This window comes from Larimichthys crocea, chromosome III (genome assembly GCF_000972845.2).
Source record: "Larimichthys crocea isolate SSNF chromosome III, L_crocea_2.0, whole genome shotgun sequence".
Taxonomy (NCBI): Eukaryota; Metazoa; Chordata; class Actinopteri; family Sciaenidae; genus Larimichthys; species Larimichthys crocea.
Window position 1 is genome coordinate 26,671,338 of NC_040013.1, and position 24,070 is coordinate 26,695,407.

General features: G+C 42.2%; 1 long non-coding RNA gene across 2 annotated transcripts in view; it reads left to right on the forward strand.

The window, feature by feature from the left end:
* Positions 1 to 23,258, forward strand: part of LOC104926806 (uncharacterized) — a 40,998-nt gene extending 17,740 nt beyond the window's left edge. For both annotated transcript variants that reach the window (XR_002042970.2, XR_797236.3), the window contains exons 2-4: positions 1,067 to 1,162; positions 19,545 to 19,643; positions 22,928 to 23,258. This is a non-coding gene — a long non-coding RNA (uncharacterized LOC104926806). The remainder of the gene's footprint in view (positions 1 to 1,066; positions 1,163 to 19,544; positions 19,644 to 22,927) is intronic.
* The last annotated feature ends 812 nt before the right edge of the window (positions 23,259 to 24,070 follow it).

A 24,070-nucleotide genomic window follows, 5' to 3' on the forward strand; every position in this document is an offset into this window, starting at 1 on the left:
TGACATGCTCAAAGTATGCTAGCAGGAAATAAATCCAGAAGAAAGAAACCACGCACAGCAACATACTGTACATTTCTGCAAATATCCTCCTAATGAGTCATGAAAATAAAATGAACGGTTACTGACTTTAGATAAAGCAAAATCAAAGAAATAATAATAATAAATCTTTGTAGTGTCAAAAGTGCACTTTTTGCAATTCTTCTTCACCTACAATATTTTTGACATCTGACCAGTTTTTTTTATTGGGTTCACTTGAACCTATCTTCACATAAGGAGAATGTCAGCAGTCACATCTATTGACAGGGTTAAAGGACAAAAATTAAGAGAATAAAAAAAACAACAAAAAAATCCACAATTGTTTAGGGATGCATTCAAGTTCATCGGCATGCTGCCGCCAGAGGTCAGAAATTGGGTCTTGAACTAACCATAGACAGCTACAATCTATAATGCTTTCATTTGACCTCAAATGGACTTGTCCTTTAGCCTTGACATTTGACTTTTGACCTCCTTGAGAGAAGGCAGAGGTCACGGGTGGTTGGGTTCAACAACATGGCTGCTAGAATAGTGTTAGCCTGGAAGCCAATAGTACTTGGACCAAAATCATCTCAGGTTTAATATGAGATATTTAAGTATCATATACATCAATCATGCAACTCAAGACTGCTGCGATAACATTTAAACAAGGTTTGATATTAATATTTTGAAGTATGAAAGAACATATCTCCCATGACCTTCAAATGATCTGCAAACCAGCTCCTCATGTGCCATTAAGGCCCCAAGTTTGATTTGCTATTTGTGGCAAAGTGTAAAGGTTGAGACGACATTTGCACAAAGTTATTGCCAATTTGAATCCCTGCAAGTAAACTAAGCTATAGCAAATGCTACCTCTGTTTCTTTTTTTTTCCACCATAGAACTGTGCATTTGCTTTACCCTCCTTACTTTTTAGTGGAGACGCGTTAATTGTGATTTGCTCAGGCGGAGTTATTGAACATGCAAAGGTTAGCTCTTGGTAAATGTATTCACTCCCTGCATGTGTGTGTGTGTGTGTGTCTTTCGTTGCTGCAGTGATGGAGAAAGGCAGCTGTGGAGAACTGCAGGCAGCAGGAAGTAGAGGTCAACACGAGATCTCTGGGATTTTGCTCGCCACTGGACCCACATGAGGTGAGCTTGGGTTAATACACCAAAATGTGTGCGTGTGTGTGTGTGTGTGTATACAGTATTACAGTAGCCTATATAGGCTGTATGTGTAGGCATGTGCAATACAATGACAGCATTTAGTTTGGTGTGTATTTGCCCGCTATGCATCTTTGTATCCAACAATAACAACCCAAATTTAGCCTAATCACGCCAAAACTGTATTTGTGGATTTACTGTGACCTTCAGTAATTCAAGGACAAAAAATACAACGTGTCATTCACTCTTTAGTTAAATACACAAACCACTTAACTGTGAATTATTTCCTCTACAGTTAAATGTTATTTAACAGACTAATTTAAATGCTCAGTGTATTGTAAGTATTGTATCAAAAACAGACACATTTCTTTGTTGGCAGGGGTTTTGAGGAGTGTTTTCCCCCCTTCTGTATCTATCTCTGCTGATGTGTGAGTCTGTGTCCATGTGTGTCTGTTTGCCTGCAGCAAAGTTAGCCCATGTGTGTGCTGGATAAAGGCATAGATGTTAGTAGTGGTCCAGAGGACACAGTAAACAGAGTAACAGCGGTTTGAAGGGAGTTCAGGCGATGTGATCGTGGGCAATATCAAATCCCATGACCCATTCTTTGCCCTGTGGTCCATACCAAAGACAAGAAGCACAGGGGAAACAGAGGTTACTGTTCACTGTTCATCTTCACAACACACACACACACACACACACACACACACACACACACACACACACACACACACAGCAACAATAGCCATAACCAGGAAGTGATTTCAAAAATTTCCTCTAGCCATTGAAATCCATGAGCTAACAGTAATTGCCCTCCGCCCCTGGCTTTGTTTGCGTTGCATGCAGGACATCTTGCTCTATCAATTAGACCGCCAGCCATTATTACATGTGACATTTGATGTAATTGAAGAGAGACAAACATTTTAATGAGCTGAGCTGAGCTCGCATGACGAGGAAATATTTATTAAATTAGCTGGCAGCAGTAGCCGATTACCATATGTGCTTTCTTTTTTCTTTTTTTTTCAACTTTGACCCCATTCTTCTTACAACTCGCTTGAAATTATTGACATCCGTCACTGTCAGCAGAAAATAAATCACTCGGTACCTAAATGTTTATGCCTCTTGATGGTACAATACCACACAGTGGCACTCTTGATATAAACCAATACACCGAATGAAAACACCACAGTAACTCCTCATGCTCTGTGTTGAGAGTTTGCAGAGTCAAAAGTTTATGTCTTGGCAATGCTAAAAAAAAAAAAAAAAAATAAGTGGCTGAAGAGAAGAGGTGGTATGTCAGCGCCCATGGGCCTCAGTGTGCGGTGGTGTTACTCGTCCTAATTACTCCCAATACTCACACACATTTGGTGGACTGCTCAGAAGGGCCAATTAGAAGGGCAGGGCAAGTCACTGGGCAGGAAAAGTCAGCACTCAAGTCTGTAGCCATCTAGACTATACCACAGAGAGATGGCGTCTTATAGTGAACTCTGCAGTACATTTCAGCAAATTACCTTTTTGTATAGGATTAACGCTTTTGCCACTATAGCACTGGCTTCAAATGGAATATCTTGGTGTTTTTTTCTGCATTGTTATTTCAACACAGCTTCAACTTTCAGCATTGTTGATAGTGTTAATCAGGTTGACCAAAGATGTTAAAGTGAAAAGCACAAGCCCTTTTGTGAAAAAGAGAAAGTTGTTACCCGAGACTTCAGAATTGTGTCACTGCATAATAGAGGTGGCTCAACAGCTTTATGTATGCAACACTTTGCTGAACCACATTTAAAAAGCTCACTTTTGAATTTAGGAAAATCTTGTTTTCATCAATAGTTTTCACTAGAAAAGGGCAACATTCCATGCAGCATCTTTGGGAACATTTTCTATACACTCCCTCTGCTAAAAGCCCAGCCCTTAAAGTGTGTCAGGGTCATCAGGCGCCTACATCTGACGTTGCATTATTTAGTTAGAAAGGTAGGCTTTTTTTTTTTTTTTTTACGAGTAACATCTAACCCCCCCCTCCTCCATCAGCCCCGTTGCCTGTTATGAATATGTCAGGGTCATGGGTTTGAAGCTGAAACAGAAAAGCAGGACAGCTTTTCATCTTTGCAGATGCATCTGAGCTGTGACAGTATCAGCAATTTTTTTCCTACTTGGAATGTGAACAAGGATTTTTCATTGAAGGGTTGCATTCCTCGTTGCCTTAGCACCATTTGTTAAATATTAAGATAAGCACCCGAGACATCCCAGTATGTTTACTGTACAGTATAGTTTGTTTACATTGCATTGCCTCATTTCCTATGCTATACTCATAATCATCTATCAGACATGCATATTTGGAGTACAGCTGCTTACTATTATAATGCCAGCGGGGGTGAGTATTTATAATGTGGCGCCCGCGTTCGTGAATATAAACCCTCCAGTGTTGTAGGCTGCCTTCTGTATCATCAATGCTAGCCCACAGCGATTAATGAAGTCGTCTGCATGTGCCTGCATGATTAAGGAGTGCTAAAGTGTCAGTGCGTGTGTGAGAGCATGTGTGTGTGTGTGTGTGTGTGTGTGTGTGTGTGTGTGTGCATGTTGTCTGTACAGATAAAACAATAACGGAGAACAAAAGATGCCAGCATACAGGAAGACTTTTCAGTAGGTGCAGTCACAAACATCCAAAGGAACAGTTTTGCACGGTAAAGATGGCATAGTAAATGCAAAGGCATAATTCTTTATGATCAGAAAATACAATTATAAATGATGACTAAAACCAGAGATGTGACTGAGGGGGGAAAATAGCACATTATTTATGAAAATATTGCAGAATATGTGAAAGGTATATTTTTCTTTTCAATGATTTAGTTTCCATCTATAATTTTCCTATTTCCTATTTGTCAAGTAATTCCATATTTCATGCTTGGATGCAATCCTTTCCCCGTGCTATATATTGCAGATGCTCATGCCTCTTAGCGATAGCACAATATGTCCTTTCCATGGTTGTTCAAAAATTCCACAAAACTAGAACATACTCATCTCTTTTTTCTTCCCCCTCTCTCATTCTGGTGCACTACATTATCACTGGTGTACCACAGGATGAGTCTGGTATTTGTGGAATTCTCTGCTTATCAATTTATAATTAAAACAGATAAAACTACAGGTTTTTTTTCTTCATAAATGTAATATCCAAGTAGCTTTCAGCGGGGCTGTGTAATAGCACTGCGTAGGGAGGGTTTCTTCTGCATCATCATACAGTCAGAACAAAGGATATGCACATCGTAAAAATCATGCAAATGAATGCAAATTGCTGGCAGCAAGGAATAGCGAGGTGGCAGGAGGGGAGTTTGTATAAGCAGAGGGATGCCAAGGACTTTGTATACAACACTTGCTGGACAATCTTCCTTTAAGTTGTGGCAGATAACTAAAAATATATTGGTTTCAAATCTGATTCTAAATTTCTTCTGCACAGTGTTTGGCATAAAAAGTGAGACTTTGTAGAGTTTCCATTGCTTATAAATATCAGATAGATCTGTTTACTCACAATGACTAAACAATATGTAGCTTTGTATTGTTTCCTTTTTGCTGGAATTTCATTTTTTTTTTTTTTATGATGCAACAAAATGCGGCGTTCATTCAAGAGGCAGTACCGAAACACGGTGGATGTAAATGTGGTACGATGGCTGCAAACAGCTTCGCAGTATGTGCGTGTGTGTGTGTGTGTGTGTGTTGAGATGATGCAATATTTTGACCATACCGCCTCAGAGAAATGCAGAGCAGGTATTAGTAACACCAACACTAATGAAAGTCTCCTCTCCACTTCAGCCTCCTCACCCTCCCAGTAAAAACTTCATCAAACATGTGACATTTTCAGAAGTGTGTTCAGTAACTGGGGAGGGAGGGGGGGTTAGGTAATGACGAACTAGGTCAGTCTCCATTTTCCTTTTGCCTAAACAGGAAAATATGCTCATATGTTGTTGTTTTTCTCTTGGATATTTGATTTGGTTCTCACAATAAATATTTAAAAACACTAGTATGGTTACTGCATCAGGATATTACCACAAATGCATCAGCACAGAAAGTGCACAAAGAGTCATTTTTGTACTTTAAAAAGGTAAAAATCAGTCTGCTTACATCCAGAATTATAAATCATCATTTCTATAATTCATAAGAATACAGCACAGCATTCCAGTGTGTTCAAAGTGTGTCTGTGGTGTACAAAATATCATCACAAATTAATTCAAAACTATTATTCAATCCTAATTTGGACATAAATCCAAAGAAATATGTAATAAAATCCTAATAGAAAAATTGAATCCATTTTGCAAAGTACCTTTTTGCATGAAAATAAATCCTGCCACATTACTTCATTTGACAAAATGCTGATATTAATGTAGACATGGTTTAAAATGTCACGTTCAGAGCGTTTCATAGCCGTACAACAATCAGTAATTTGTCTCAACTTGCATATGAAAAATCATATTTAAATAATGCCGCCCTCTTTCAGACACCCCCCACCCTATCCAAACACACACACACACACACACACACACTCATACGTGGACTAACCCGCAGACACAATATGGTAGGGGAGAAGAGGGGGAGGGCACAGACAGACATTCACAATTGTGCATAATGATGTTAACATTCCTGCATGTCTAATGCAGGGGATATTGAGACAGACACTAGCTGGTCGGCGGTCTTGCTGTGTGTTGTGTGTGTTCACGGGTATAAACTGTAGCAGTGCATAATGATGTATTAATTGTGGCCTGCTCTCGCTCGTGGTGTTTGGGCTCCTTGCCGAGGTTACTACGTGGCCTTTTTGCGATCGTTAATCTTATCAAACATATGCAAGATCACACTGCATTTTGTTTTCTGGGCTGCTCGCATGATGTAGGTGCGATGTAATCTGGGTAAAAAGGAACAACTCTTGTTATTGCTCGCAGGATTGCAACCAGTTGACATGTTTGTTGTTTCTTTTCTCGAACGATGGTTCATTTCGGAGTGATTAACCCAGATTTGCACAGCTGTTTAAATAGAACAACTCAGCAAAGGGATATTTGGTGTGTATCAGCCAGAATTTTAAGAAATAAAAGCTAAATTGAAAGAAATGGCATGGCAAAAACAATTTTAAACATCCTCAGTCTGAATTTTCTGCATTCACAAGCTTAAAAAGGAGTGCCTTAATTTCAAACGCATGCAACATCAAGTGATCCTTCAATACCGTTTTATTATTTTTTTTTCCAACTTCCTCCCAAATGGAAAGACACAAACTCGGAGGGAGGGGAATTGAATATGAAAATGGAGTGCCGACATCATAAAAGATGGAAACAAAGAGGGACAGACAGCATACACTGAGAAGGACAGGCAAGAGATGAAGCTCATTTTTCTGTGGGCACCCAGTGGCGTCTGCATTGCAGATCGCTGAAATCCCCCTCGAATGCGTCCCTGGGCTTAAGGGGGGTGGGGTGGGGAAGGGTGAACAAGGGATGGGTTTATGCTATCTCTGCTTTAGTACACTTTGTTTTTTTTTTTCCTCCCCCCACCGAAATATATTTTTTCTGTCTGCATCAAATGTCAAGTTAATTTCCTGGGTGCTATGAGGGATGTGTCCTCCCCTTTCGGTATGTGTGGCAGGGCGGTGGATTGTGGCAGGGTGGTGTGCGTGCCGGTGTGTTTGTGTGTGTTCCTGTATGTGTGTTTGTCTGTGTGTGTATTGGTGAATGGGGAAAGGGAAAGGGGCATGGCAAGGCAAAGAGAGAGGCGAGAGGTGGTGGTGGGGGGGTTCAGTACAGTATCTATAAATTGGCTCTCTCTGAAGAGCTAGAGAGGTGTGCTGAAAGTGTGCCCACATATGTGTGTGTTTGAGTGTGTGCGTGTGTGTGTGTGTGTGTCTGGTTGTGTAAGAATATGATCCAATTATTAATAGATGCTTTTGTCAGTGTACCTATGCCCATGTGCCTGTCCTTATTTGTGCATTCACATGTTGAGTTCTTTTGAAGGTTCATCTGAATTGAATACTAATGTAAAAAAAAAACAAAAAAACATACTATATATTATCATAGATGGTCAGCAATTCAATGCTGAATTACTAAGTAGTTCAAAAGCAGAAAATCTTCCTAGATTTCCGGGTATTTCTCAACATCATAGTCATGTGTGGAGAGAAATTTGCTTTGCCTCTCTCAGCTGTGCTGAATTTCCTGGCCGCTAACGAGAATGTCTAAAGCTCATTACCAACTGATATCTGGTAGCATATTATGCTAAAAAAATCCATGCATATCAGTCTCCTTTTAACCTAGTTGCTTGGCAATAGCAGTCTTTGTGTCCTTCTACCTTCCAAGGCTGGGCCATATTTGATTTTTTTTTTCTTTCCAGGTTTTCTCCATTATCATCTAATAATTGTGTCCCTCTGATATCCTTATAGGTACTACTTTTAGATATAAGCCTGCCTTTTTGTTTCTCCTTTTTCCAACGGTAAACACAGATGTAGTTTGCGCGTAGCTTTTAAGAAAATGAACCGTGATCCAGAGTTTATATGTGTGTTCGAATGCCTTTTTGAAGTGCAATTTTTTTTTCACCGCATGTGTCTAACCGTGCGTGTCTATGCATGCGTGATCATGTGTGTATATTTATCTGAATGATTTTGTGCATTTTTGCTCGCGGCCATTAAGTGTATGAAGCCAAACTGTATATTTTGTGTTGCAAAGTGTAAAATGCCTTATTGCAGAGAAGGGGATTATGCATTTGTCAGTCGTGCTTACACTGATGTATGCTCCTGCCCCACAAATGTCACATCCCATAACCCAGAAAAATTACACCAGTCCCACCTAATTACGCATATTCATGATGCTGTTTTGCATAGTGCTGGTAGCATACTTCTGTTACAAGCCACAGAGCTGAGGGATGTGGTTGAGTGAAAAGGCTTTCAATCCACTGATTCAGTGCGTTTCCGCCACAAGCATCAGCTTGATAACGCTACTTCCATGCCAGTTTTTTTTTTTTTTTTTTTTTTATGATCTGGAGACCATTATGGAGAGAGAGTTTTCTCTTATTTCTTGCAGTCAGTCATATCGCCAGTGCCTGCAGCATGTTCAAACCTAGTGGGAATTTTTAATAAAGAAATTAGCTTTGTCCTAGATTATGAAGGTCATTTTGAAAATAGATCAGATTCAACTAATGGTTTTTGAAATACTTTGTCATTTATACACTCTGCTCGGTTTCTCTTTTTTCTCTGTGTGTTTATGTCTCTCTCTTACGCTCCTCCTCTGGTAAATGTCATTCTCCTGGTCACTGGTGATGAACAGCATGTAAATCAGAGGGCGACAATGCTAGGAAGTGGAAGTAGGGATGGGGATATACAGGGGGAGAAAATCCAAATAAAGTTATGACTTCAGAAGAAAAAGAGGGGAGGAAGTGTTGGAGAAAGCAATGGAGGGAGAGTGAAAAGACAGAGAGTGGAGGGGTTGTAGTGGTTGGCTCAGTGGCTTATTGTTGCATTTGCGGAACAGACTTAATCAGACTTGGCCCGGCTGTAATGAAGGAAAGGGTCCAAGCTGTGCCACTGCTTGGGTAAACAGCGATTGTTTCAGTCCAGGGTTCCCAAACACGGGCAACAATGGTACTATTGTCCCGCCAGCTCTTATTAAGAGGCGAACCAGAGATGGGGTGAGGAGCAGAAGTGGGGAAGGGAGGTGGGTGAAAAAGGGGCAAGAGGGGAGAAGGGAGGGGGGTGAAAAAAAAGAAGAGGTGTGGGGGAGAGCAGGAGCAGGTGGGAACCTGACAGGAACAGAGGATAGAGTGGGAGGGGGAAGTGGAGAAAAAGAGAGGGATGGAGGGTGATGGTGAGAGGTGCTTCTCTGATCTTGATCTTTTTTTTCACACTCGCATTGTGTCGTCTTTTCCCACCATCTTCCTTTTGTTTCCATATTCTTCTACCTTCTCAGCCATCATCTCTCGTCCTTGTCTTTCCCTCTCGTCCTTTTATCCGTACTTCCTTCCTGCATCATCCTACCAGCCACCTACTCCATTCCTTCCATCTGTCCTTTGTTCCTCTTCGTTTCTTTTTTTTTTTTACATTTGGAATGGTGAGGGGATGCTTTGCCTGTCATACCACCTTTGCATCACCTTTCCCATCCAGCGCGAAAGAGAGAGAGAGAGGGGCAGAGAGAAGAGGAGCGAGAAAGAAAAAGAGGATTGGGAGGAGGGGATGAGAGGAGCAGAGGAGAGAAAAGGGGCCGGAGCGAGACAAAAAGAAAAGATCACGCTGCTTCCTGGCTTAATGAACATGGGCAAAGGACGATCACAATAGAATACATTATGCTCTTGTTAGTAGCAGCAATCAATTAGCAGAGAGCACACCACTGGCACACCATCTTTCCTGCTCGGGCACTGGCTCATTCACAGCCCAAACGAGTGGCCCAAGGAACCCCCTCGCCTCGCCGTTTTTCCCACCGTCAATGCCCAGCGGCCACAAAAGCTTTGATTTAATTCCTCACTGTGAAAGGCGACAGCGTTGAATTTGCATTTCCGCCACATTCACTCCACATTATTTGAAATATTAGTCAGGTTCTGCTACAGTCAAAAGGTCTTGGCTCAATGTAAAATGTTAGTGTGTGAATATATGTACGCATACATACACAGTATATTAACCAAAATTAATCCCCAACCCCAATTTTATCTCCATCAGCTATACCAATAAAAGCGTAGTGATTCTGATTGGACTTCTTTAATGGAAAACTGTCCTCTGACAACACACTGATGATTTTAAAGCTTGGCACCACATGATGGGAATCAGACATGACAATGTCTCTGTGACTGACACTGATAATTGCATACCAAATTGTCACTCAGGTCCCATCAGCAATTCATATATAACGGTAGGGTGAAATTCCTTCATCCTTCTTCTCCCCCTCCCCATGTTTTCTTCTTCTTCTTTTTTGTGTCAGCTGGAGGAATAGCTCTGGATAATGGCAGCAATCTATATTGTGAAAGAGGCAAGAAGTAGTTCTGCCTTAACACAGGCACAAATCACCACTGTCTGGCTGAGGATCTGTAAAAGTGTTGGTGATGAGTAGAACACACTGCTTTCACTGAGGAACTTTGCTGTGATTCCAGGCAGAGGTTAGAAAGGGAGGAAACAAAAGGAAATGACGGAAAGGGGGAGAAAGGAAAAATTGTATTAAGAGTCAGGATGGTTTTTTTTTTCTTTCCTGAAGACAGAGCGTACTGAGAGGAAGATGGCCTCAGGTTTTGGGTTCAAGGATTCTGTTGTTGCTGTGTTTGTCAGGGCATTTACACTCTATAGCCATCTGGAGATTGCATGTGTTTGTGTGTGTGTGTATGTATGTGTTTGTGTGTATTTCAGTCCTTTTAGTTCAAGTGTTGAACGCAATTTTCTATTTAGTCTGGATGCAAATTTCCTTCAGAACAATGTTCGATGTTTGTCATGGTTATTCGACCTTTTTCACTTTTATCACCTAAAAGTTTATTTAAGGTATCAGCTAACAAACACACCATGATGTTTAGTGAGTATCTTGTGGACGGCAACAATGGCAATATTGCTGTATGTAAAGAAAATTATATAAATACCTCAATCAATGGTTCCTCCTTGTTGACAAGAGATGTCTTTTTTGGCCCTAATCTTGCATGTGAAATCTTTGTCTTTATAAGAACACAAAGACCTGATGTCATCACAACAATTGAATTCATATCTCAGTCACCCTTCATCCACTGTACAACGTAATGCTAAAATTTAAAAAAATATATATATTTTTTGTATTATGATGTCTGATTTCGCCTCTTTGTTGTCCTTTGGGATCCGAGCTTCTGTGTTTATATTACCAGGTTTTTGTTAAATCCACCTACGCTTACCCATAAAAAACAACCGCCCCCCCGAAAAAAACACAAATGATTACATTGTACATGAAATACAAGGCTCCTGCTTACAGGTCTGTAAGAGCTGCTTCACTAGTGCATGGATGAATAGAAAACGCATCACAATGTACATACTTTCTCTTGCTACCTCAGAAGCTGTAAAGTGGATTTTATCTCTTTTAACATTGAGTGCAAGTGTAGAAGTGTTTTGTTGGTCTTCAAAGTGCCTCGGAATAGTGCACGGTTGTGTTTTGACCTTTAAAAGAGAGGGGGGTAAAAAATAACATTGAGTTTTCCTCGGAATCTCACTGTATACTGTACGCATGCTTGTTTGTTTGTATCTGTTGGAATATTAAAGTGCAATGCAAAATGCTTATAATGTATTCAGTGTTTTAGGCTGCAGAGGGCATTGCGTTCTCCATCCACTTTGAAAGTTGTTCGACATCTAATGGATGGGGAGCAGGAACAGTAACGTAGGGCGTGATAGGGAGGGGTGCACACAGTGCTGCAGAGAGGTTTTGCTTGAATTAGTGAAGCCAGATTAATTAGTATTCACTCGGGTTCAAATATGTCAACAATAAAAACAGTTTCATAGTTGTTAGATGGAAAGAGGGTGCCTTTGTTTTGACAGGTCCTTGTCACTTTGTGAAATCTTTTGGAAATCACACAACACGAAAGATAAAAACAGCCCGTGTTCTGCCCTGCATTAATCTTTCAGTTTGGTCTTCTTAAACTCATTTTCTTAAAACCTGGTTTTGAAATAGGGTCATCAGATTGTTAAGCTTTTCTCTCTCCCTCCTTTGTTTTCGGTAGTAACGTCTGTTCTTCACCTCTTTTCTTCTTGATTATCTCCCTTGGTCTCTCTCTCTGCTGGGTTTCCGTGTACAGGTAGTCATGCTGTTGACATTTGTGTCCAAGCTGGGCCCGGTGACATGGCCTTTACCACCCCTCGCTGGGTTTTCCCTTCGCCATCCTTACCCCCTACCGCCATTCTTAACCCACCAAGTCCTCTTCATCAGTGTTCACATGAATGTGTGTCTGTGTATTTGTGTGCTTTGGGACCATCCTGTGTGTACAGTGACTGTGTGTTTAAGTCATGTCCAGATCAACCACGTTTATGCTTGGCTGTAGCCTGTGTTCACAGTAGGGGACATGGTATGGAGCAAGCTTCTTTCTCTGCTGGATGCTGGGTGAGCAAATACAGTCACTGCAGGCTGGGAGGTAGTAGGACACACAAGTGAAAGTGGATAGCTCACTTTAATGTGAAAAATCTATCTTCAAATCTTTTTGTTGTTGCAAAAGTTTTCACTTTGAAGCACAGCACTAACTTTATCATAAATGCAACGGCCGTGAAATCTCACCGACATTATTCACTATAGATGCTTTTAGGAAATATTTCGACTACAGATTTTGGGAAGAGCTATTATGTGCACACAGACACATTGCAAAGCCTCATTGTTCTTCTTCTTCTCAAACACACATGCACAAACACATACACATACAGACGTGCTCACCGTCCCTGCAGCCATGGGAATGGAGAATGCTGAGGTTCAAGGTCATTTCAAGTATTCAGCAGCCTGGGGCTCTGCATTGTCAGTGCACCACATCCTTTTGCTCACACATGCACTCAAATGGACACACATTCAAAAAACACATCGTCGGTAGGCGTACACTCTCACTAACACTTGCATCCGAGACAGCGAAATGTCTGTCAGGTGAGAACATGACACTTTCATAGGTCCACTAACATGCACAAACAGTCGCAGGTGTGAATCTTCAATGGAGGCCCAATTATCCATTTTTTGTGTGTCTGTGCCATAGACTGTCCTGTTACAAAAGAGTGAACTATTGGAAAATTTCTATTTTCTGACATAATGTCTGTGATTGTTTATTCTTTGTGCTCTACACTCCGCAGATTGAGCTGTATTGTCTACATTTATCATTGTTTGGCACCGACTGATTACAGTTTCTATTCAATAAACGATTGAGACTGTGTGGAAATAGTAGAGATAGAGTTTCCAGAGACAGAGCGAAGGTGAGGGAGGGAGAGAGAGAGAGCAGCAGTGGGTGTGATTAGCTCCTTTGTTGGAGGTCTGTTGAGCTTCATTGGCTCCAGAGAATAGGTTCCTAATGAACCCAGCCAAGCTTGGACCAAACTTTGTGCTGAAGACAAACTAAGTTATGGTGGTCTGGCAGAGCGCTGAGGGCGAGCCGACTGATATACAACGCCTGGACATATGGTCCCCCCATCAGGGCCTCTCCCAGCCACTTTCTCATGTCCTGGCTTCTGTGGTGTGTGTGTGTATGTGTCAGAGGGGATGCACACAAGAAGAATATTTATAGTGTGATTTTTTTTTTTATATACTTGTTTGATAACTCATTGGAAGAGAGAAACCAAGAACTGGAAAAGAAACACAGGGAGTGAGGGGGTGCATAGGGGGGAGAGAGAAAGAGAGGCTGGTTGATGCTTACTGAAAGCGACAGAGGAGAGAGGGCTGCAGGCTTTGTCTTTCCAGCTGACCCCAATACAAAATCCTTTCTGACACGTCCTACAAGACATGGAGTAACTGAGCAAATCAGGCCAACCTGGCTGTGATGTAGCAGTGACCACACCATAACAGATGCAATATGGAGAACTACATGCTATCTCCATGAACAAAGAACTGAAAGGAAGAAGTCACGTTACAAAAGTGCTATACATTTGCTTAGAAGTGACGGGACAGGTCTTTTTGTGTGTTTGTGCATGCATCTGTCCGCGCATGTGTGCCAGTACGTGAAGACGAGGCACAGGTGAGTGCGGTTTGAGGTTAATTGTTTGGGTCAGGGTGGGGGCGTGGGGACGGATGGCTTCCGTGTCCCACCAACAAGGCTCTCGGTAACTGAGCTGGCGAGGGGGAGAATGGGCCCACTACAGGGCCACACAGCAGGCTCAAACAACACTTATTCTACTGGCCAAACTGTCAGCCAGAACAACTTCATTGTGCCCAAAATTGGAGTTGAAAGCAAGGCAGAGACTTGGGAGGGGTGGGGGCAGTGGGAAGGTAGGGAGAAAGAAGGGCAGGATGCAAAGAGAGAGAGAGAGGGGGTCTGTGGGAAACCGGGGGACTGGAAAAGGGGGAGTCCCAGAGAAAGTGCAGTCTTGGGGATGAATAGGGTCAGACGGTGTGAGTTCATTTCAGTGAGGAGAATTCCCATAGATCCTACTCCAGGAGCAGACGGCCAGGAGCAAGGCGGTGGCTCGAATGAAAATCTATTAAAATGCATTCTGGGAAGAAAGGAGTGCAGCGGTTTTCTATTCCACTGTCTGTACCATATATTGCTCAGCCATGATGTACACAGGTCTTAGACAACTGTGACATAAACAGCTGATAGTACTACACACAGCATTTTACTAATGTGTATCTAGAGTGCACTCACTGAACCGCTGCCCTAAATGTTTTGTAGACCTGAGTACAATTGCAGTCATCTAATACCGCTTCTCCTCTTGTGTTGCTGTTCTGTTCTGTGCAGCCCCTCCCCCATTATCTTGTGCCAATATCAGATCATATATTTCCTCAAGCCTATATGCAATAAATAACTGTGCCACACACACAGGCTACCCACAAGTATAAGTAGACACTTCCCTGCAGGATTTCCCTGCCTTGTACCCCAGGAGGGAATCCAGCCACAGGCTTTGAACTGTGATTTGTATATAGTACAACAGAAAGCCCCTTTAGACCGACACTAAACCAGTCTAAATCAGTCCAACGCTGATTTACGTTACCACTCTCCTCTTTGTCTCTTCTCCTGCTGGCTATTTCAAATTCATCTTCCTGCCCTCGGTAACTACTGCGAAAGGGTGAAGAAGTTTACTTAGTCACACTGAGTTTAGGGAGATGAGGAAAGTCTGTGATTCTGTGTGCGTGTGGGCGAAGGTGTGTGTGTGTTCACTCTCGCATGTCAGTGTGGTTTGGTATACGTACGTGTGTGTGTGTGTGCCTGCGCATGTCCGAAATGTACACACACACACACACACATACAACCCTGTTTGATCCAGAGCTAGCCCTGCAGCTCCCAGAGACTCAACAAAAGGCCTCCTCTATCCATTGTATGAGCTGTGTGTTTCCCAGGAGAGCTCGGGCTCAGTGAGAGAAGGGCCCCAGATCGCTTTCTCCTGACATGGATGTTTATTCGCTCTATGGTCCGGCAGAACACCCTCAAAAGGACTGGCCTTAGCATTTTGACGTTCATGACACAGTTTTTGGAAGAAAAAAAAAAAGAAGAGGGGCTAGAGGGTGTGAGAAAGAAAAAGAGAGAGTGACTGTCTTGACAGATGAACAGACGTGCAAGACAGACAGATGGAGAAATGGACTGTCTATGAAGGTGTTCTCAGTGCACTCATATGAAAAAGAATATTCATGGTGTTCTCCACCATTTTATTTGCTCCTTGTCTTTACACTAGTCAGCTTTCTTGTCAACCTTGTTCATGAATGTAGATCCACCCGGTGGGTGGGTAGAGATTTCCCCCCTGATCTTGACAAGCTCTCCCATCCCTGACTGCATACTAATTTCTCCAGAACTACTGAACCAATGCAAAACAAATACAAATTGCCAGGGCTGCTTTTCATTGCTTGAGAAGCAGGGTCTTAGGAGGTTAGCAGATAGTAGCTGTCTATTGTGGGTCTGTGATTAATCAGATTGTCTGCTATGGACAGAGCGGCTTACAGGGACGTCTGTTGGAGTTGGCTATATGATATCTTTAGGAATCCGTCAATATGTCTGAGTTTAAAATCCTGAGCTAATGAAGGGAAGTGTTACAAAAACGACCCATTCATCCAGCAGTCAATTAAAAGTCCATCAAATGTTCAATGCGATCAGTCAGACAATAATGGATTTTCACCGCGGCAAGTTTTCAGGTTTCAAAGATGCCTCTGTATTTCCCCTTTATAGACAATGATCTGTCCCCAGCTGCTCTCTCCTCACCAGCTGTCTTTATCTAAGACTTTTGAATGCTATCTATCAGAGTACTTCACTTACTCCGGCAATATCTAAAAGTTTCCTTGAGATCGAGAGTGCCTGCGGGGTTGACCATAGATCTCAGCAGAGTTGCAGAAGCCGACAGTTGAAAACAAACATGGTAGGCTGATACCATCTAATCTGTTGAACACCATTATCGTCTAAGATATCGCTATACTCCCCTCTATACCCGCACGCACCCACCCTCCAAACCAGACTTACTCTCTCCCTCTACACCCTTTGAGGTAAAAGCTTGTGTGTTGAGGCTGGGAGTGAATGTAAGCCATTGTTATGGTGTAACCGGACTCCACAGCAGGTTGTTTGATCCTGTTTTGGGCCTGAAAAGCCTTTTAAAAAAAAAAAAAAAAAAAAAAAAAAAAACTTGAACCACCACATCAGCTGAGAGGGTCAGACAACAGACTCTATTTGTAGAGTCCTCTGTCTGTTTAATTTCTTTTTCTTTCTCCTTTGTCATCCTCACTTTGTCTCTCTTTGTCAGTCTAAATCTCTCATCCAGATTTAGGTTTTGAGTCCGAGGCTTTAATTATCATAAAGAGGAGCGTGCAGTCACTCACATACTGTACTTAGACACGAACGTATGCTTTTAGGCACACTCTGTCGCTCTCAATTTCTCACTCTTTCTCTCTCCCTTTTTCTTTAAACAGGATCTTCTTGTACTACTCTCTCTGTACAGACACTGGGATTATATTTCTCACTTGCACCCCTTGCTATGGCAATAGCAAAAGAGGATGTTACTGGAAAGTGTTTAAATGACAAAAGCTTTAGTAAATTGTTTTGTTCACCCACAATACCTCCCGTGATACATCGTAGCTCTTGTTTTGTTCCTGTTTACCCAACATCTTTTCATTATTTACATTACAACATAGAACCATGCCGGTTGTATTGTCGAATGTTTTGGGCGCTGACTTGCACTTCTATGCCTTTGTTAGTGTTTTGGCATTGTATTCTCAATTTATGATCTGTTTGGCGTTCACTGTGGACAATGTGCATGCAAATATCCTCGTCCCATTATGCCGGCTGTCTTTGTATGTCAGCTTTCTTCCCTAAGAGGTATAGATGAAGAGTTGGGGGGGGGGGGTGGAATGGTGCTGTATGTTTTTGGAGGGAGATTTGTGCACACATGCACACACACACACACACACATGCACCCATCTGTGCCCCCCAACCCATTTCAGACGTGAAAAAACTGTACCTTCATTTGCATAAGAATAATTGACACTTCAAATTAGTCTTCCAATCAAAGAGGATTCTTTTTTTTTTTTTTTCTCCAGCATATGTGCAGGCACTGAGCGCTGCCATACTGGAGAATATGAAAGGGAGGGCATAAGAGAGCACGGATGGGAGGGGACGCGTCATAAAAGATTAACCCTTTCATTTCCTCCTCTCAGAGTAGAGGATTTGATGTGCCTTTTTATTGGAAATATAACTTGATATACAGTAAAACAGACTTTTGTAGGGGAATAATAAATGATTTCTTCTCTAAATCAAGCGATCCTATGAGTGCCTGGTGGGGAAAAATGTTTTTTTCTGATTGATAGGTATTTATCTTTGAAAGCTTTAGGTGCACTGACTGTGTTATGTGCACGTTTACACGTCTATATTCACCTCAGTGGCACTGGGCGCAAGCCAAGAGACTGAGTGCTATTAAGTAGAGTGTGTGCGTATATGTGTGTATGAGTGTGTGTGTGTGTGTGTGTGTGTGTGTGTGTGTGTGTGTGTGTGTCAGCACGGATGTGTGTGGATTGAGGGTTTGCCCACATTAAACCATTAAAGCAAGTGCAATGTTGAATTATTGATAATGGCTAATGAAAAGGATCAGTTCAGGATAAACTACAGGCTTAACCATAGCCCTGAGGGCTAACACACACACACACAGACACACACACATCCATCCATACACACACACACACACAGAATGTCATTCTTTTCCCCATGTTCAACATCTATTTTAGGTTGTCTGGGGCAAGATTTAAACTGGTACTGGCTCTGTCTATGTCTCATTCTTCATTGCTCCATCCGTGTTACATTACAACCCATCCCTGTTGAGAGCAATGAAGGCCCCATCACTGGGACAAGATAGCTACTGTATGCTTCCAGGCCTATACTCAGTTGACAAGAAGAGAGTCTTTTTTGAGGCTGAGCTGGGGGTTTTTGGGGGGAGAATAAGGGACATGGGTTCAGTTTTGGGGGGGAAGGGGATAGAGAATGGGGGTTGAAGGTTTGAGGGAGGGAGGGAGTGGGGGGCGGGGGGTCGGCGCCAGCCCCTCTGAGGCGCTCAGCATCCCCCCGCTTATGGGATGGCGGATGTGTCTGGAGGTATCCATGACAACACTGCTGCATGCCAGGGACATACCACGGCAACATGGCCAAGTAGAGTTGGTGTCTGTGTGTGTGTGTGTGTGTGTGTGTGCAGATCCATTAAGGCCCACATATCTCGGTGACATTAATATTCCCTCACTCAGACAGGGAAGCTGCTGCAACCTCAATCAGTTTGGTGTTAGACGGGCATGTATCACAGACAATTTCACCCCAGCCTTTGACTCAAAGGCTCGACATGTATATGCCCACCGTATACATACTCTCTTGATTGACTGATCAGCCAGTCGCTGTAGTTCCACATAGTTGTCAAGCAAAACACCTTCTCGCTAATGGTTCAGCGTGGCACAGCTTTATGCTTGTACTGTATATTCTATATTTTCACACACACACAGAGGTGTGCCCTCACATTCACTCAGGTCATGAAGCACAGGTCAGGACTCACTTACTCTCGAACAAACAGGCACACACACTAACACACACCCTCACACACACACACACACACGGACTCACACAATCACACTCATAGCTCTTGCACAGATCAAGCTGTGTTATAATAATCCCATCTGGGACGACCTGGATTCTCACACAGAAAGTACCCACATAATGATACTCTGATGAGTTCCTATCTATGTGTGTGTGTGTGTGTGTGTGTGTGTGTGTGTGCGTGTGTGTGTGTCCATAAAATAGAGAGGGGGAGAGGAAGGTGTTTTATGTGTCATGGGTTATATACTTTTTTATATTTTAAACCCATACCCCTGCCCACACACATGCACACACACATACACTCACATACACATGCATGAAGAGCCAAACTCCTGTGGGAGTGTATTTTTAACCCTGACTGCCTGTGCATTTGCTGAGGGGTTAAAGGCCCGAATGGCGAATCAAGTAAATAATTCACAGTAGCTGAAACTCTTTCTATGTAACCTCAGAATGAATGGGGGAGGGAGACCAAAGAGACTTAGTTATGAGGTGGCACACAATAGTTCTGTCCAATCCTACTTAGTGTTTTGACTTTACTGTACAAAGTATGGCTAAACAAGTAGGTCAAAAAAGTCATACACGGTTCTCAACATCTGGTTCCATGTGTACAGCGATATGATTGAATATGAAATATGAACCTTGCATGTTTATCTGCATGCCATGTACATCTACAGTACTGAACATTATGTCTGTCCTGTGTTCTTAGGTTGGATGGCGACCGCGTAGATCCTGACCCAGAAACAAATGGCATAATGAAAGGAGTCTCCAGGCTAAAGACGTCAAGGATATTCAGCTGATCTCAGAGGTGACTGCGCTCTCTCCTTTCAAGCGCTACTGTTTCTGCCCTCTTGTTATATGGGGTATATTTTATGAATTTCCTGCTATGGATCAGCAGTCTCTGCATCCTTTTTTTTCTCAGAGAATTCTATATGAAAGTGTCTGTAAGACATTTTGAGTGACATTGCTGCTGTCAAACGGCTGATTGAAGGAGACACAGAGAGAAATGCTGTGCTAATGAAATCGTCTGACCCACATCCTTTAGTGCTATCCATTTCTCTAAAGACACAGAAAGGGCATTTATACAGGTAAACCATGACTGGTCCCTGAAGTGAAAGAGGGGTTTTTCAGAAGGAAGAGGAGCATCCATTATTTACTATACCGGGGTTGCTAGACACTTAGGAGATAATGCAGTGCTTCAAGCATACAAAACATAGAGCCTCCTCGGTGCTGGGGAGGCCATTGTTGTGTGTTTTGAACATGTCTGTTTCCATCCATACTGACAGATGAAAAAGAATATGTCTCCCTAAGGTTCAAAAGCACGGACAGAGATAGACAGAGAAAGAAGGAGAGGGAGAGAATGGCGTGGTTGTGAGATGTGTTATGTGTGTGTGTGTCATATCTTTGTGCATGTGTGGTATTTGTGTACATGTGTGTCTATTTATTCTGTTTGCTGCCATCTGTATGTACAGTACAATGTGTCCAAACCTACCTCCGTCCTAGATTATATAAATGAAGTAGAGTAAACCATGTCTGTACCTGTATGCATGCATGTATGCGTAAGCATCATGTTTCTCCTGTGCTGAGTCTGTATAAGTAGTCTCTTCCAGCTCTGATAGGCTTCAGTCAAGTCTTATTCTCTGCAGATCACCAGCAGCATCAGTTCCCTCCCTTATGGAGAGTAGAGGCATCTGACTGCAGTCTTATGGGAGTAGTTAGCAGAAGGAGAGCATACAACTACTCCACCCTGTTATCAGAGTGTTGGGCCAACACCAGACACTACTTTCTGCCTTTGTCAATTTCCCGAGGGACTCTTCGACATGAAATCCTTTTTTGTGGATGAGGGGAGACCACTCCCAAAAAATGTCTGTATTTTTCCGCATAAATGCGCATTGTGACGCATGACAACTATCCGTGTTTGCGGAACTGGTCTGGGAAAATCTGGGTCTACTGGCACTAAAGAATCTCCAGTATACACAAGATGTGTTTTAAACTTTAAGGAATATTCTAATTTCTAGTTTCTTTTTCCGTGTTTTGGCTGTAAGTGGCTGAGACAGTAGCATGTATCTTGCCGAGACAATGACACTGGTAGACACAGAATGTTAAAAGCAGCTCAGAAATGGATGACCAGTTTTTAGCCAGCAACACCACTACCTATAACCAGCAGTACATTTTATATTTATTCGTTGCCTTCATTCCAGAATACTGTAAGTGGTTTGGATCACTAAAAAAAAAAAAAACTCTTGACAGACATGATGCAATGCCCTCTGGGTCTGCTGAAAAGCTCTATCTACAGCTGTCTAAAAATGCCCATTTCTACAGCCAACATAGTCAATACAATGTTATCACAACTGACAGGCTAATATGGAAACATTTGTAAAAAATTCTGTAAGGCATCTTGTTTATACCAACAACTCTTTGTATACTCCCATTGTATGTACTTATGATGGTGAGGTGTTGCAGTCGAACACTGATAAAAACATTGATCTTTAAATATCAGTTCTGATTGGGCAGGTTTGAATGTAGCAAACGTGTAATGTGATGTAATTATTCCTTGGCATCAGCCATTGATCTACAACTAGAAATGTAACGTACTTAAAAGTTGATAAAACATTTTGCAGCTGTCTGTTCAGTTGAGTCAGTTAGTGTGAAATGCTGCGTTTGGTGTAACCAAAATATTAGAAATACTGAGAACCATCCGAAAAGCCCTGAACCCATGAGCACACACACACACACACACACACACACACACACACACACTGCGGACATCAGCCTTATATATAGGCATTAAACTGCTGTGTCAGCAGAGAAGAAGAAGAGGATGCAGAGAGAGGCACATGTAGCTTTGACTAAGATCAGCTGCCACAGATAGACAGGCAGGCCAGGCAGGCAGTGCGTGCCCTTGAGACAGAGCGGTGTGCTTGAGTTGTCTGAATCCACCTGCCTTCATCTTTTAGAGCTGGGCTGAGTTTGGCTGTTGATGGCCCAGGGACCCCCTGCCAACCCCAAACTGTTCTGTACTGTCAACCAAACATCAGAGAAATTTGTTGATGGAGACAGCCCGGCCAAAAAAAAGTACTTTTATACATTCTGAAGAAATAAACTGAGGGGAGCTGCTGACTTATAGCAACTTGCAAGGGAGGCATCCACTTTCAATAGATTACAAGTGTCTGACAAGATAAATCAGCAAATACATTTAGAGTAAACCTTTAGGAAACACCTCTGTTGAAGTCACGGGATCCTAAAATGACGTGTTGCTTCCCTTTGTTGTCTGATGCAGACAATGACACCATACATTGAAGATTTCATTGAAACAGTTAGGTTTCCCTACTATCTCAAATGACCTCAGCTGTTCTGTACAGCCTATACATCCATATTGGGCCCCAGAATACCTCCCATGCTTGTCAGCAAGCTCTATAGTTTCGGGGGAAATGTAATACCATAATGTCTTTCTGGAGGAAGGGAGTGCCAGGTATGGCAAGAGTAATGGAGTAAGGGCTGGAGGTGCAGGTAACCCAGGTTAGGCTGGGTGTAAAGGGGATCCGATAAGGCGTTCCCCAGACCCTACAGTCTCCCAGTCTCTTCTATGGGAGAATAATAAGCAGCTGTAACCCTGAGACACTCCCAGGCCTGTGTCCTCAGCTACAAAACCCTTTACCGGGCGTCTTATCAGGTTCTAAGGATATCACGTAAGACAATACATGTGAGAAGTGCAGGGAGAACAATGGGAGGAAAGTGCAGTGTGATATGAGGGGGACTAATGTCAGCTGCCATTGTTGAGGCCTTTGTCACCGTCAAGTACACTGGGAACTCACAGCTCACTGAACTCCTTTCATTCAAGAATCTTGCTTTGGGATGTGATGAAACTCTGCAACAAGTGCTGTCCCTCATGCTTAAGCAACAACAAACAAAGCTTGTGTGTTTGTTGAGGATACACTGTAACCAAGAGATCCCCTCTGGCTGGAAATGATGATTTAATCTCACATTTTATTCACTGAAGGTTTTTCATTGAGATTTGATGTCATGCAAATGATTAACCGAATGTTTTTGAATTGTTTTTAATAATTTTCGTATTTCTCTGTGCTTCTTTAGGTAATGAGTCCTCCTGATCAACTAGAGTGGAGCAGGAATTTCATCAAGACAAGAGCTTCAAGATGTCCACTCATAAATCTCACAAGCTCTCTGCTCTTCACATTAATCTTGGACCTGCACTTTATTTCTGCCATCATCTTCTATAAGATTGTTGACCTTGCACTAATATACCATTTTTTGTATTTTTATTTTTTACATTTTTATATGGGAGAATATGGGATAAAAGACTGGAAATATTCCACACATTCAAACTTGTATTTATTTCATGTAATTGATTGAGACTAACAAGTATATTTTCTGACAGCTAAATAAAGTTTTTTTTCCCCTTTAAGTGATGTTTCAGTTGAGTTATTTCCTCCTTTCTGTGTAGTGCTTTGGCACTCCAGGTAAAGAACAATCTGCTTGACATAATTGGGTCCTATTTGGTTATGAAAAGAGCATGCATGCTGATAAAAGCTGGCAGAGTGATCAAAGCAGCGCACGTCCTGATCAAAATCATACACCTGACACAGTTGTAGTTTATCCAGACAGACCTACGATATGTGGGGGAAACAGATTTCAGACAGTACCTGGAAGCAACCCTGTTTAAAATCAGCTCCGATCCACATCGCGTGCTGTCAAATCAAATGTATTTGTATGTGCAAAATATGAAACAATTAAAAGCTAGAATGATTCTATGCGTCTTCTCTGCACCTTTGTTGCATTTTCCTTCCCATACTGCATGTCAGGTTTAAAGAAAAAAAATAGAACAATCTGACTTTGTCTCCCTGTCAAAGTTTCCCAGAAATTTTATTCACACTACAACAAGAAAGCTTTAAAAGTAGGATCCATAAAATCTTTGACAAATTGTTTCTTACGGGAAAGAAGCCTAATTTTTCTCCCTTTTTCCATCTTTCATTACTCTCCATTCATCTTTATGTGCCTCTCCATTTTCCCTTCTCCTTCCTAATCATATTAATTCTCTCTGTCCCTCCCTACTTAACATTCATTCTCACTATTTTTCTCACGCTTACCCCATCTTCATTTCCTTTACCAGCATCACTCTTCCCCTCTTTCCTACAACCGTCTTTCAGTCCTCGTCTTTCCCCCGCCCTTACCCATTTTCCTGCTACCTTTCTCTCTCTTTTGCTCTCTCCCTTGTCT